We start from the raw sequence: 16,369 nt of genomic DNA, 5'->3' as shown, positions 1-16,369 counted from the left end.
CGTGTTCAGTCCCCCAGGCTGCAACAGTCTTACCTGTGCTCAGAGACTGTCCACTGGTGCCCCTGGGAAGGTAAACAAGACTTGAGCACCTGCTGTATGATCTATGATCCTCTCAACTACCCCGGTACCTGGGAATTACCGTCCCTTTTCAGAAGAGGGAAATGGAGGCTCGCAGAAATTAATATACTTAGGGAAGGCCACATAGTCTCGGCGTTCTGGAAGCTGGGTTTAAACCCAGTTCTCTCTGACTCTAGAATTGGGGCTCTCTCTACTGCAACACGGACCTTCTACTAACACGGGAATATCCTATAGTCATCATGCCCCCTCCCCTCCACTGAAATGTAGAATAATTATGAGGTTCTTGTTTGGTTTTGTGTCATGTATCACTATTTAAGGAATATATAATTTTATTTTAGTATTGCTTTTTAAAAATATATATTTTTATTGATTTTAGAGAGGAAAGGAGAGGGAGAGAGAGAGAGAGACAGAAACATCAATGATGAGAGAGAACCACCGATCAGCTGCCTCTCGCACGTTCCCCACTGGGGATCAAACCTGCAACCTGGGCATGTGCCCTTGACTGGAATCGAACCTGGGACCCCTCAGTTTGCAGGCCAACACTCTATCCACTGAGCCAAACCCACCAGGGCAGTATTGCATGTGGTATCTACCTTTTTAAAAGCCATAATCTACCTTTTCATTGAATTTATTGGGGTTATATTGGTTAATTAAATAGGTTTCAAGTGTAAAATTCTATAATACACTAGAAGCCCGGCTGGGGGAGGAGTGTCCCTTAGCCCGGCTTGCACCCTAAACCAGCAGTCGGACATCCTTCTCACAATCCAGGACCTCTGGCTCCTAACCGTTCGCCTGCCTGCCTGCCTGCCTGCCTGATCGCCACTAACTACTCTACCTGCCTGCTTCATTGCCCCTTACCACTCGCCTGCCTGCCTGATTGCCCCAGCCACTCTGCCTGCCCCTAACTGCCTCTTCCTGCCTGACTGATCACCCCTAACCACTCTGCCTGCCTGCCTGATTGCCCCTAACTGCTCGCCTGCCTGCCTGATCACCCCTAACCGCCTCTGTCTTGGACCCCGCCACTGCGGCTTCTTCTGGAAGGATGTCTAAAATGACGTCCGGAAGGTCGTTCGGCTGTCTGGTCTAATTAGCATATTATGCTTTTATTATTATAGATTATCTGTATATTGTATTGTGTGTCAACCACCCCTAGTCTAGTCTCCTTCCATCACCATTTATTTCCCCTTTACCCTCTTCTACCTGCTCCCACCTTCCTTCCCTCTAGTAATAACCATACTGCACTGTTTTCTGACTATCAGAGCTTTTTTTTTTTTCTTAATCCTTTCATCTTTTTTACCCAGTCCCCAATCCTCTCCCTTCAAACAGCTGTCAGTCTGTTCTCTGTATCTGTGAGTCTGTTTCTATTTCGTTTGTTAGTTTGTTTGTACATTAGCTCCCACGTATAAATAAAACCATATGATATTTGTCTTTCTTTGACTGGCTTACTTCACTTAGCATAATACCCTTTAGGTCCATCCATGCTGTCATGAAAGATAAGATTTCCTTCTTTTTTAAGGTCAAGTAGTATTCCATTGTGTAAATGTACCACAGCTTTTTTAATCACTCATCTACTGACGGACACTTGGGCTGCTTCCAAATTTGAACTATTGTAATAACACTGCAATGAACATAGGGGTGCATATATTCTTTCAAATCAGTGTTTTGGGTTTCTCAGGAAAATTTCCCAAAAGTGAAATCACTCAGTCATAAGGCAGTTCCATTTTTAATTTTTTAAATCCTTACCCAAGGATATGTTTACTGATTTTAGAAAAAGAGAGGAAAGGGGAGAGAGAGAGAGAAACATCAATCAGTTCCCACCCTAACTGGAAATCAAACCTACAATGTTTTTGGTGTACAGGATGATGCTCCAAGCAACTGAGCCACCTGGCTGGGGCCATTTTTAATTTTGTGACAAAATATACTGCTTTCCACAGTAGCTGCACCGATCTGCATTCCCACCAACAGTGCACAAGGATTCTCCTTTCTCCACATCCTCATCAACATTTATTGTTTGCTGATTTATTGATGGTAGCCATTCTGACAAGTGTGAGGTGATATCTCATTGTGGTTTTAATTTGCATTTCTCTGATGATTAATGACGTTGAGCATCTTTTCATATGTGTACTGGCCATCTGTATGTCCTCTTTGGAGAATTGTTTATTCAGGCCCTCTGCCCATTTTTTAATTGGCTTGTTTGGGTTTTTGGTGTTGAGTTGTTTGAGTTATTTATAAATTGTGGATATTAACCCTTTATCAGATGTATCATTGGCAAATATATTCTCCCATTCAGCGGGCTGTCTTCATTTTGTTGATGGCTTCTTTTGCTGTCCAAAAACTTTTTGATGTAGTCCCATTTGTTTATTTTTTCTTTTGTTTCCTTGCCCAAGGAGATATAACAGGTAAAAATACATATTGCTATGAGAAATGTCTGAGATTGTACTGCCTGTTTTCTTCAATGGTTTTTATGGTTTTGAGTGTTACATTTGAGTCTTTTATCCATTTTCAGTTAATTCTTGTATATGGTATAAGGAGGTGGCTTCCTTCCTTCCTTCCTTCCTTCCTTCCCTCCTTCCTTCCTTCCTTTCTTTTGTATATATCTGTCCAAATTTCCCAACATCATGTATTGAATAGACTGTCTTTACCCCATTGTATGTTCTGTCCTCCTTTGTCAAATATTAATTGACCATAAAGGCATGGGTTTATTTCTGAACTCTCTATTCTGTTCCACTGATCTATATGTCAATATTAACTATGTTTTGGTTAAAAAAAAATGAATTAGGGATTACTGAGATTAGCCAGAAAAATATTTGAAAATAATAAGAATAGCAAACATTTATTGATCTCAAACTATTCTTATTGTGTCACAACAACTTTACAGTGTACATAATTTTTCAGATGAGAAAACTGGGGTTCAGAGATTGAGCAACTTGCTCAAGGTCACAGAGCTAGTGAGAGGCAATGCCAGGATTTGGACGTAGGCAGTCTGGCTTGAGAGTCTTCCCTGAACCTACACTACTTCCTTAAGTAGTAAGTATTAATCTCTCTATATAAAAGGCTAATATGCAAAGTGTCCCCGCAGGAGTTTGACTGGGAGACTGGGAGTTCTATCGCTTGCTATGATGTGTGCTGACCACCAGGGGGTGGTGTGGAACAAAGGAAGGCTCTGGGTGGTAACCAGAAGGCCCGATTGGCTCTGATTGCCAGCCAGGCCTAGGGACTCTACCTCTGCATGAATTTCATGCACTGGACCTCTAGTATATAATAATTAAACTCCCTAGTCCTCTGACAGGGGCTGACGGTTAATACACCAGCGAGAGAAAAGCTTCCACTGGTGATGGAATTGTTTTGGGGAGAGATGCACCAGGCAAGACACAGCCCTGTTCTGAGGGGAGAAGCTTATTAGTGTGGACACATAGAATGCCCCAGCTTGTCACTGCTTGGACTGTCCTTGGCATTTTTTCCACCCATTCAGATGGTGCCCTGAGTCCCAACCTACCCCCTCTGGTCTTCCAGACATGCTGGGGAATCCATCCCAGCCAAGGTCTGATCCAGAAAGAGCATGATACACCATCCTGAAGAAAATGCCTGGACAGGACAGATCCGGGACACAGGAAATGGGTAGACTGGAATTGGGGTCACTTTCTTTTTATATTTCATTCTATAAGTAGGACACTTCTTTCTTTCCCCCCACTTACGTTTATGGTCTTAAGGAAGCTCAAAATGGGAGGTAGTGTCAGTTGCTGGACCCTCTGTGGACATCAGGTTGCCTGGGCCACTAGGTGGGCTATCCCTTTGATACTCCAGGCCCTTTGGGTCTCTCACTATTGGATAGGTGGGGACATTCTCCCCTGTACCCGAGGCTGTAGTTGGAGGGTTGCCTAGACATTAGAGATGGAAGATCCTTTAGTATTTTCTACATCGAGTCATGAGCTAGGTTCATCTGCAAACAGGAAGGTCAAGGGGTTCAGCACTGGGGATCTGCAGACACTCGAGTGGGGAGTGTAAGGAAGCCTTTGTGTTTGGGAGAGACAACACAGCCTTAATCTTGGATAACAGATTAAGTCTAGGTAATAAAGCCTCAAAAAAAAAAAAAAAAGAAGAAGATCCTCCCACTTTACTACATTCCCTCTCCCATCACCACCCAACAGTTCTTAGCCCAGGTTCCCAGTTATTTTATTTGGAAACCATTCCAGGGAGCAGGTGACAGACTGGGGAGTAACACAAGGCAAGAGCAAGGCCAACATGAGGACGTATTATAGAGCCAGCCACGAGTAAAGCTTCAGAGCTGGAGCTCATCCCACCGGGACCTTCTGAGGGACAGAGTAGAAAGTGACCCAGCACTATCCCCAGGAGTGAAATACAAGCACCTATCAACTGGCTTCCATCACCATGGTCAGGGGTGGGCCCTCGAACGTTCACTTGCTTACATTTCGTTGCTGTGCACGTGTGAGTGCCCAGTGAGTTTCCCTGCGGTGTGATGTACAGAGTCATGGAGCAGACTGAAAGCCAGGTGCTGCCAGTCTGCACCTGCATGAGAAGGGTCAAGGCCGCGTGGAACTCCCCACTATAGCTGTGGCTGGAAACGCCAAGGGGCCAGAGGGTCTGAAGGGGTGCATAGCCTCCTCTGATACACATACCCTGTGCCTTTCCAAAGCCTGCGGAATAGCACACACCTCCCCAAGGTGTGGACACGGTACATCCTCTCGGGAATGAAGGGACTGATGGAATCTCAGGCTGAGAATAAAAGAAGAGGAAACTGCACTGGTCAGCCAAGAGGGGAGAGAGGCAGGCGCCTCTGGGAAGGACAGAGAAATGTAAATACCATGGATTTGTGAAATGAACCAGCCTTGAACCCTGTGACCCCACACAGACAGAGCCACCTCAGAGGACCCTGACCTGAGCCCAGTGCCATGTGAGGCATAGGAAATGCTATGGGGCTATGGCAGGGTTAGGGACATTGTGGCATTCCTGGCAGCAAGGTTACACCTGCTACACACCACATAATATTTGGCTTAAAATAACTTGCTTTTGTTTTCTTACCAAAAAAAAAAAAGTCGTTTCCCTGCACAGCAGGCAGTTAAACGCTCCAAAGTTTCTAAGACCACTATTCATTTTGCTACACAGTGTAGCATTCCTGCCACTGCTGTGAAAGCTGGTACCTGATGAGCTGGTCTCCAGTAGGTCTTCCCACAGAGTGGTTCCCAGAAATAAATGCTTTGATAATGAGACGGTTCAGTTTGCCAGGAGATGTGGACAGAGCTCGACAACACGTACTACAGAGTGATGGTGTGCAGCGAACAAGCGGGTACTGCCATGAAGCAGTAAGAGAGATCAGTAAACTCTGACCATTCCCAGAGAGAGAGACGCCCTCATGCAACTCTAAGAAACTGGACTCAAGAGATAAAGACAAGTCTTCATGTTATTTCTGGCAGCAATTTTACCATACTGTGCTTAAAGGACTTTGTGGAACATAATTTGCTTCACATGCAGATAACCAAAAATCATTTTAAAAAGCCATTTCAACCTTTAAAAAAAGTAGTTTCTTAGAAGCTGGGATAAAAATGATGGCCATTATGGTGAGAGGATCCAAGGACAATATGAGCCACAAGGTCGCCAATGGAGATAAGTTCTGATAATAATGACCAGCAACTTTTTTAAAATCCTCACCTAAGAATATGTTTTTACTAGTTTTAGAGAGAGGGGAAGGGAGAAACATCCATCGAACCTGCAACCCAGGTATATGCCCTACTGGGAATCAAATCTGCAACCTTTTTGTTAACTGGATGGTGCTCCAACCAACCCAGCCACTAGGCCATGGTGATCAGCAAGTTTTTGTGAGCTAGGGGTTGGCCCCAAACTTCAAAGCTGAACTCTGGTAGGCCGGGCTGCACTGCCTGGGCTGGGCTGAAAGTCTGATTAGTGTCGTCTCCTCTAATCCCAAACTCCATCTCCAATCCCCAGAGCGTGAAGGCCATGCCATTGAGTGCCCATGAGCCTGGGAGGAGGGAACCAGACAACCGGAGCTGGTATCTGACCCAGTGGAGCCCAGTTCCCAGGCACACCTCACAGAAAGCCATTTCTCCAAAATTATTCAAGTCTAAGTAAACTGAGAACAGGACAAGCTGGGTAACTGTTCCACATCACTGCCTTTAGTTAATTAAGGCTAAATTGCTGGGGAAAATACAGAAGCTTAAGAAATACAGAAATTTGTTTCACGTAACAGTTTGTGGTGAGTAATCCCCCTGCCAGGGGCCTGGGCTCTGCACTGTCTCTCAGATTCCTGCCAGGTTCCTGCCCTACCAGACTTCAGACTGAACCCTGCTGCTCAGAGGGGGTCAGGGACCAGAAGCTTCAGCACCACCTGGGTCCTGTCAGAAATGCAATGTCTCAGGCTCCACCTCCCTCAGGTCCCTGAGGCAGCCAGGACCACTTGCAGAGCATGTGGGCAACCGTGCAAAGCAAAAACGTGGGACCTTTGTTCACAAATTCTTAAAAATTCCAAAATGGTGAAATCAGGGCATTCAGCCAAGCTCAGGGCTCAGCTAAGCAGAGGCTCTGCATGCGCATGCACAGGCCTCAGGCCGTGAAACAGGCAGTTCACTGGGAAAAGCTCCACAGCCAGGGGCTGAGAGCACTGAGACTGTGTCACCAGAGCCAGGCTTTGCCTCCAAATAGCAGGTGTAAATATGCCTAGATCACCAGGGGAATATAGTAACTGAGTACTCATCCATCTGGAATGATGTATTTCCTGGGCAAAACAGCAACCACAATCTGGGAAAATCTCCGTCTTCAGGACAGAGCTGTGCCGGTTAGTATTTGTCTTAGCCTCTGGAAGAACTACCAAGTGGGAATTTTCCGGGCCTCACTTGCGTTCTGTATTTGATCCACAGACCAGGGCTGTGTGGAAACCCCAGGCTCCTCATCTCAGCACGGCAGCTCTGTGTTGTAAGTCTGTGTTGTTATTCAGGAGGTTCCTGAATCCAGATTTCTTCTACCTGAAAGGGTGGGAAAAGCTGCTTGTGGCTCTGACCTCACTCTGAAGTTACTATTCGTGACAGGAGCAAAGATTTCAGCCCCTTGTTCTGCCACAAAATGGTTAAGATAGTATATTTTATGTTATCATTATTTTACAGTAAAAAAGACCCAACAACACAAAAAACAATTTGCAGAACTTAAAGGGACAGATCCTGGTGGAATTTCAGCAGATGGGGCACTGGGGCAAAGGGCATATCAGGGTTGATCAGGGGGGCACACTCAGAGGGCCACGTGCACAGTGGGTTCAAAAAACAGAAAACCCAGGATAAGAGGCAAACTTAGGCTCTGAAACTGAGAAGCTGAAAGCAGGTCATAGAGAGGCTTACATGCCAAGCTCAAGGACTTGGACTTTATTTTGAAAGCAGAGGGGAGCCACCGAAAGGTCCTGATTGGGAAGAAGCATGATCAAAGCTGTGCCTCAAGAGAACAAGTATTGGGACAGTGACTCTCCAGTTCACTTCCTGGCACCAAGACAAGCATTCTTTCTCAGGGGTTTTGTTTTATCTATCAGTGAGGACAACTCTACATCTAAATCCAGGAGCAATGTGAGGTGGGTGGCAGTTGAGGCAGATTAAATCAGTCCCTAGACCTACAGGTTGCAGGTCTGGGAAGTATCCCTTGCATTGTTAATTCTCACCTGAGGATATTTTTCCATTGATTTTTAGAGAGCGTGGAAGAGTGAGGGAAAGAAGAGGGAAACATCGATGCGAGAGCTACACATCGATCGGTTGCCTCCTGCACAAACCCCGACCAGGGCCTGTGCCAGGGAGGAGCCTGCAACCAAGGTAAGCGCCCTTGACTGGAATCAACCCCAGGACGCTCTATCCACTGAGCCTAACTGGCTAGGGCTGGCACCTGTATTTTTAGCAAGCTGCTGTGGTGATTCTGATGTGTAGCCAGTTTGTCAATCAGCTGACTGGATGGTCCCTAAGGTTGCTTACATTTCTTTTTTCTTTTTTTTTTAAATAGCTATTGCCTGTCATCTAATCAGAACACTGTCTGGCCTTAGCTATTCTTTTTTTTTTTTTTTTAAATATATTTTATTGATTTTTTACAGAGAGAAAGGAAGAGTGATAGATAGTCAGAAACATCGATGAGAGAGAAACATCGACCAGCTGCCTCCTGCACACCTCCCACTGGGGATGTGCTCGCAACCAAGTTACATGCCCTTGACCGGAATCGAACCTGGGACCTTTCAGTCCGCAGGCTGACGCTCTATCCACTGAGCCAAACCGGTTTTGGCTGGTTGCTTACATTTCCATGTGCTGAGATGGAGAGGTGGTGGTGGGAAGGCAGTGTTTAGAAGTGAAGAAAGATCTTAAGAGACTGCTGCAGCTGCCTAAGCAAGAGGTAATGGGAATGTGGGTTGTGGCAATAGAGAATGGAAAAATATCACCAATGGAAAACCACCACATAGAATTGAGAGGATTTACCTAGTAATTGGCAGTGTTAAAAAATATTCAGCTGAGTATGTGGGCCAGGACGTCTTTTTTAGGGGAAGAGATCAGGAAGGGTTTTTATCATACAGATTGCCTCTTCTTTCTATGGGGGGTGGAGAGGGCCCACAGTGCAGATTTTCTCCTTGGTGATAACTAGAAGCTTCCAGACTAATTGATTAAGATTATGTTTCTGGGCGAGGCTGAAAGTACAATTGGATTAAGTATTAAATCTAGGTTTGGTATCATGTGCTTCTAGCCAAGTGATGCCATTTTGAGCCTGCTGTTTTCTCTTTACAGTTCCCCCAGGCCATTCCACCCCCCTCCCCCTTTTTTTTTGTTAATCCTCACCCAAGGACATTTTCCCATTGATTTTTAGATAGATTCTAAGGAAAGGAGATTGGGGTGGGGGGGGGCGGGGGGGGGAAGAGAAGAGAGAGAAAGAGAGGGGGAGAAAAATGGCGGCGGAATAGACAGACGTGTTCCGAGCCTTGTCCCGGAGCAGAAAGAAAGAACAGCTGAGGGTCGCACTAGGAGTGTTTGTTGGCAAGTTGCGGGACAGCTGAACTCCAGAAGAAGGTGGGAGACTGCTAGACAGGGTTCCCCTGACCTGGCAGCTCCCACTGCGGCTGGGTCCCCTCCCGGAGCTGCGGGCTTGGACGCGGAGTCGCCGCCATCTGGAACCGGAAAGTGGAGCTTATCGGAAGCCTGAGAATCCACAACTGCGGCACCCACGGAACAGCTGCGAGCCCCAGAACAACGCTCCCCTATTGGCGCAAACACACGGGTTCAGAGGAGCTCTACACTCCACCACAGAAAGGTCAGATTTCGCCTAGGATAAGGTGAGGTCTCTGGTCCCAGCGCGAGAGAGGAACGCGCGTTTTGCGGGAGCTGGAGGACCAGGGAAGTCTGTGCCTAGAAAAATCGGTGGCTGCTGGGGCTGGCGTGATCTGTGAATGTGGAAGGGGGTCCTCAGAGCTGCTAACAGAAGGGCTCTCTAAAAAGCAACCCATTTTGATCTGAAGTGCAGGGACACCCTAAGAATTTCAGGGGTGTGCTAGACTTACGCGCAGCCACGGAGTGCGCACACTTGGGCTTTTTCCTCTTGAAATTCTTGCTTCTGATTACTAAGCCCAATTCATAGGTTCACCCAGTTGGGGACACCCTGGGAGACTGCAGGGGAAAGTTGTTTTTCTGGAACCTGGGGATCGGAGCGGGGAGCGACCATCGGAGAGCCAGCTCTGAGGCAGCCCACTCCCACAAACCGGTAGTGAGTGCCACAGGGAAAGAAGGCTCTAACACTCCCTAGAGAGGCCATAGATAGACCCGGAAGTCAATCCAGAAACACTGCCACCCAGGGGCTGAATCACAAATTGACTCTTGTGTAATCAAAAATAAAGGAATACGAATTAAGACACACCGCCTGCTTAAAATCAGGACTGGCTTACATCACTGAAGAGCAGTGGAACGCAGGGAACTGCAATACTGTCCGGACTGAGAAACAGGCGTGCCAAACAGAACAACAGAGGAAGTGAATGACCTTCACTACTCCACATTTTATTTTTATTTTTTATTTTTTTATTTTCATTTTTTGCATCTTTTACTCAAGAAACTAATTTTTTTCCTCACTTGATTTTACCTTTTTAATTATTACATTTTTATTTTCAATCCGTATTATTACTACTGCTATTTTATCTTTTTTTTTTTTAAGTGTCATTTTATTTTCTCTTCATTTTGTTTTGGGATTAATGTTCTACATTCTATTTTTATCTTTCCTTTAGCATCATTTTACTCTATCTCAAATCTAACTTTATGCCATCACTCTCTTCCTCACTTTTCCCTTTTCAGTGTCCTGTTTATCTTACCCCTTTCCTGCTTTAGATTTTCCCTATTCTTTCTGTTTACCCCCTTTTAAAATTTCACCCTACTTATATATCTAATCTCCAATCCCCTGCTCCAAGTCCATACACACCTCTCTCTTCGCTGTCTTAACTATCCAAAAAATTGTTTTTCTCTCTGTCCTTTTGTTGTTGTTCGCTTGAATGTAGATTATATCGAATTTTTATGCTTTTTTGTGAGATTGTTTTGCTTATTCTTCTTTTGTTTATTTTTTTGTTTGTTTAGTGCTTCTGTTTTCCCTTGCCTCACTCAATATTAGTTGGTGTTGTAGTTTGTATTAATCCCCAGGTACTTGTTGCTGGCATTTGCTGGGATAAGTGATTGTTCTATTGGAGTTTTATCCCCAATATATATAGTCTGTTTCCCTTTCTCTCTTAGTCTCTTTCTTGTCTCTCTTACTTTTTTTCCCTTTTCCCAATTTCATTTTGACACCCCTTTTTTTTTTCTTCTTCTTCTTCTTCTTTCTTTCTTTTTCCTCTTCTTCTTTCTCTCCTATCCCCTAATTTGACTTTCTCTGGTGGTCACTTTTATTGGAGGTTATTAATATCGTGAATACATTTCTGTTCAGTGCCTTGTGTGTTGTACCTGGTAGTGCTGTATTTTGTGCCTTTAAATCGACGCAGGAGAGAGAGAACTACATAACCAGACACCCAGAGAAGAGAGACCATGGGGAGACAAAGACACAGCCTGCATATGAAAGAAAAGCAGGCATCACCAGAAAAGGAAGTAAACGAAATGGAAGCAAGCAACCTTCCAGAAAAAGAATTCAGAGAAATGGTCATAAGGTGGCTGAAAAGAATGGAAGACAAATTCGACAATATGAGCAAGAACCAAGAGGAAATGAAGAAGAACCAAGAAGAAATGAAAAATGACATCGCTGCTGTAAAGAACTCAATAGAAAGCATCAAGAGTAGACTAGAAGAAGCAGAGGACCGCATCAGTGAGCTAGAAGACAAGGTGGGAAAAAATACCCAAGTAGAGCAACTTCTAGAAAAAAAAATTAAAAGGCAGGAGGGGAGCCTAAGGGAACTTTGGGACAACACGAAACAAAACAACATCCGCATAATAGGGGTTCCAGAAGGAAAGGAAGCTGAGCAAGGAATAGAAAACCTATTTGAAGAAATAATGACAGAAAATTTCCCTGATATAGAGAAGAAAAAACCCACACAAATCCAAGAAGCTCACAGAGTCCCAAGCAAAATGAACCCCAAAAGACCGACGCCAAGGCACATTATAATTAAATTGGCAAACACCAACGACAAAGTAAGAATCTTAAAAGCGGCCAGAGAGAGACAGAAAGTTACATACAAAGGAACCCCCATCAGACTAGCAACTGATTTCTCAACAGAAACTCATCAGGCCAGAAGGGAATGGAATGAAATATACAAAGTCATGCAAAGGAAGGGTCTGAATCCAAGAATACTGTACCCAGCAAGGCTGTCAATCAAAATTGAAGGTGAAATCAGGAGCTTCACAGACAAAAAAGGACTAAGGGAATTTATTACCACCAAACCAGCAATGCAAGAAATGCTAAAGGGTCTGCTGTAAAAAAAAAAAAAAAAAAAAGAAATAGGAAGCGAAGAAGGAACACAGGTGTAAAGAATAGGAATGGCGACAAATAAGTACCTATCAATAATAACTTTAAATGTAAATGGATTAAATGCCCCAATCAAAAGACATAGGGTAATGGATTGGATAAGAAAACATGACCCATATATCTGCTGTCTACAAGAAACCCACCTCAGAAAAAAAGACGCACACAGACTGAGGGTGAAGGGATGGAAAAAGGTTTTCCAGGCAAATGGAACTGAAAAAAAAGCTGGGGTAGCAATACTTATATCTGACAAATTAGATCTCAAACTGAAGGACATAACAAGAGATAAGGAAGGCCACTTCATAATACTAAAGGGAGCAATCCAACAAGAAGAAATAACTCTGGTAAACATATATGCACCCAATACAGGAGCACCCAAATACATAAAAAAACTCCTGGAGGATATCAAGGGAGAGATTGACAGCAATACAATCATAGTAGGAGACTTTAATAACCCACTATCACCATTGGACAAATCGTCTAAACAAAAAATCAGCAAAGAAACATCAATCCTAAATGACTCACTAGACCAGATGGAATTAATTGACATCTTCAGAACATTTCACCCCAAAGCCACAGAATATACATTCTTCTCAAGTGCACATGGGTCATTTTCAAAGATAGACCATATGTTGGGACATAGGCAAAGTCTCTTCAAATTCAAGAAGATAGAAATCATATCAAGCATCTTCTCAGACCACAGTGGCATAAAACTGGAAATCAACTACAATAAAAACAACCCAAAGAAATCAAACACATGGAGACTAAACAGCATGCTATTAAACCATGACTGGGTTACCAGAGAGATCAAAGAAGAAATAAAAAACATCATGACAACAAATGACAATGAAAACACTACAATCCAAAATCTATGGGACACAGCGAAAGCAGTCTTGAGAGGGAAGTTCATAGCTCTACAAGCCTACTGCAAAAAACAAGAAACAGGGGTAATAAATTACCTAACCCAACAACTCAAAGAGTTAGAAAAAGAGCAACAAGAAAAGCCCAGTGTAAGCAGAAGGAAGGAAATAATAAAGATCAGAGCACAGATAAATGACATAGAGACCAAAGAAACAATACAAAAGATCAACAAAACCAAGAGCTGGTTCTTTGAAAGGATAAACAAGATTGATGAACCTCTAGCCAGGCTCACCAAGAAGCAAAGAGAGAGGACCCAAATAAACAAAATCAGAAATGAAAGAGGTGAAATAACAACAGATCCCGCCGAAATACAAAGGATTGTTAAAAAATACTACAAACAACTCTATTCCAACAAACTGGACAACCTGGAGGAAATGGACATATTCCTAGAAAAATATAACCTTCCAAAACTCAATCAGGAAGAATCTAAACAGCTCAATATGCCAGTAACTATGGAAGAAATTGAAGCAGTCATCAAAGAGCTTCCGGCAAACAAAAGCCCGGGGCCAGACGGCTTCACAGGAGAGTTTTACCAAATATTCAAGGAAGAACTAAAACCTATCCTCCTCAGACTATTCCAAAAAATTCAAGAGGAAGGAACACTTCCAAGCTCCTTCTATGAAGCCAGCATCACCCTAATACCAAAACCAGATAAAGACAACACAATGAAAGAGAATTACAGGCCAATATCCCTCATGAATGTAGATACCAAAATCCTCAACAAAATTCTAGCAAATCGGATCCAGCAGTACATCAGAAAGATCATACACCATGACCAACTAGGGTTTATCCCAGGAATGCAAGGATGGTTCAATATCCGAAAATCAATAAATGTGATACATCACATAAACAAATTGAAAGATAAAAATCACATAGTCATATCAATTGATGCAGAAAAAGCATTTGACAAAATCCAACACCCTTTCTTGATAAAAACTCTCAACAAGGTGGGAATAGAAGGATCATACCTCAACATAATAAAAGATATATATGATAAACCCACAGCTAACATCATACTCAATGGGCAAAAACTAAAACCATTTCCCCTAAGAACAGGAACAAGACAAGGATGCCCACTCTCACCACTCCTGTTTGACATAGTACTGGAAGTATTAGCCATTGCAATTAGACAAGAAGAAATAAAAGGCATCCAAATTGGAAAAGAAGAAGTAAAGCTGTCCTTATTTGCAGATGACATGATATTGTACATAAAAAACCCGAAAGACTCTATCAAAAAACTAACAGACTTAATAAATGAATTCGGCAAGGTAGCAGGATACAAAATTAACGCCAAGAAATCTATGGCATTTCTATACACCAACAGTGAACTTACAGAAAGAGAGACTAAAAAAGCAATCCCATTTTCCATCGCACCAAAAAAATTAAGATACTTAGGAATAAACCTAACCAAGGAGGTAAAAGACCTATATGCGGAAAACTACAGGACACTGAAAAAAGAGATAGAGGAAGATGTAAACAGATGGAAGAACATACCATGTTCATGGATTGGTAGAATCAACATCATCAAAATGTCCATACTACCCAAAGCAATCTATAGATTCAATGCACTCCCCATTAAAATACCAACAGCATATTTCACAGACCTAGAAAGAACTCTCCAAAAATTCATCTGGAATAAAAAAAGACCCCGAATAGCCACAGCAATCCTGAGAAAGAAGAATAAAGTAGGAGGGATCTCAATACCAGATTTCAAGCTGTATTACAAAGCCACTGTCCTCAAAACAGCCTGGTACTGGCACAAGAACAGACATATAGATCAATGGAATAGAATAGAGAATCCAGATATCGACCCAAACCAATATGAGCAATTAATATTTGACAAAGGAGGCATGAGCATACAATGGAGTCAAGACAGTCTCTTCAATAAATGGTGTTGGGAAAATTGGACAGATACATGCAAAAAAATGAAACTAGATCACCAACTTACACCATACACAAAAGTAAACTCAAAATGGATACAGGACTTAAATATAAGACGGGAAACCATAAAAATACTAGAGGAATCCACAGGCAGCAAAATCTCAGACATATGCCAAAGAACTTTTTCAGTGATACTGCCCCTAGGGCAATGGAAGCCAAAGAGAAAATAAACAAATGGGACTACATCAAAATAAAAAGCTTTTGCACAGCAAAAGAAACCATCAACAAAACAACAAGAAACCCCACTGTATGGGAGAACATATCTGCAAATGGTATCACTGATAAAGGTTTAATTTCCAACATCTACAGGCAGCTTATACAACTTAACAAAAGGAAGATAAATGATCCAATAAAAAAATGGGCAACGGACCTAAATAGAATCTTTTCGAAAGAAGACAGAAGGAAGGCCAAGAGACACATGAAAACATGCTCAAAGTCACTTATTATCCGAGAGATGCAAATCAAAACGACAATGCGATACCATCTCACACCTGTCAGAATGGCTATCATCAACAAATCAACAAACGACAAGTGTTGGCGAGGATGCGGAGAAAAAGGAACCCTCGTGCACTGCTGGTGGGAATGCAGACTGGTGCAGCCACTGTGGAGAACAGTATGGAGTTTCCTCAAAAAACTGAAAATGGAACTCCCATTTGACCCAGTAATCCCACTCCTAGGAATATATCCTAAGAAACCAGAAACACCAATCAGAAAGGATATATGCACCCCTATGTTCATAGCAGCACAATTTACAATAGCTAAGATTTGGAAACAGCCTAGGTGCCCGTCAGCAGATGACTGGATCAGAAAACTATGGTACATCTACACAATGGAATACTATACTGCCATAAAAAAGAAGGAATTACTACCATTTGTAGACACCTGGATGGAATTAGAGAACATTATGCTAAGTGAAATAAGCCAATCAATGAAAGAAAAATACCACATGATCTCACTCATTTAGGGATAATGAAAAACATTATAAACTGATGAACCAAAAGATAGTTACAGAGGCAGTAAAGCATCAAACAGAGTGTCTAATTACAGCGGTAAGGTTAGGGAGAGGTGGGGGAAATAAGAGATCAACTGAAGGACTTGTATGCATGCATATAAGAGTAACCAACGGATGCAAAACATTGGGGGGTGAGGGCAGGTATGGGAGTGGGGTGGGGGGGGGGCAATGGTAAGATATGTACACATATAATACCTTAATAAAAATTTGAAAAAAAAAAAAGAAATTAAGATGCAATAATAGATTATGTCTATAAAACAGTTCTACAAAGAGAAAGGTTAAAATAAAAGTTGCTTTTGAATGGCAAAAAAAAAAAAGAGAGAGAAAGAGAGAGAGAGAGAAAGAGAAACATCCATGTGAGAGTCACATTGACTGGTTGCCTCCCACACATGTCCTGACTGAAGCTGGGATGGAACCTGAAACGCAGGTACATGTCCTTGATAGGGAATCAAA

This window comes from Plecotus auritus (assembly GCF_963455305.1).
Source record: "Plecotus auritus genome assembly, chromosome: 9".
Classification (NCBI taxonomy): Eukaryota; Metazoa; Chordata; class Mammalia; order Chiroptera; family Vespertilionidae; genus Plecotus; species Plecotus auritus.
This window is presented reverse-complemented; position numbering follows the sequence as displayed.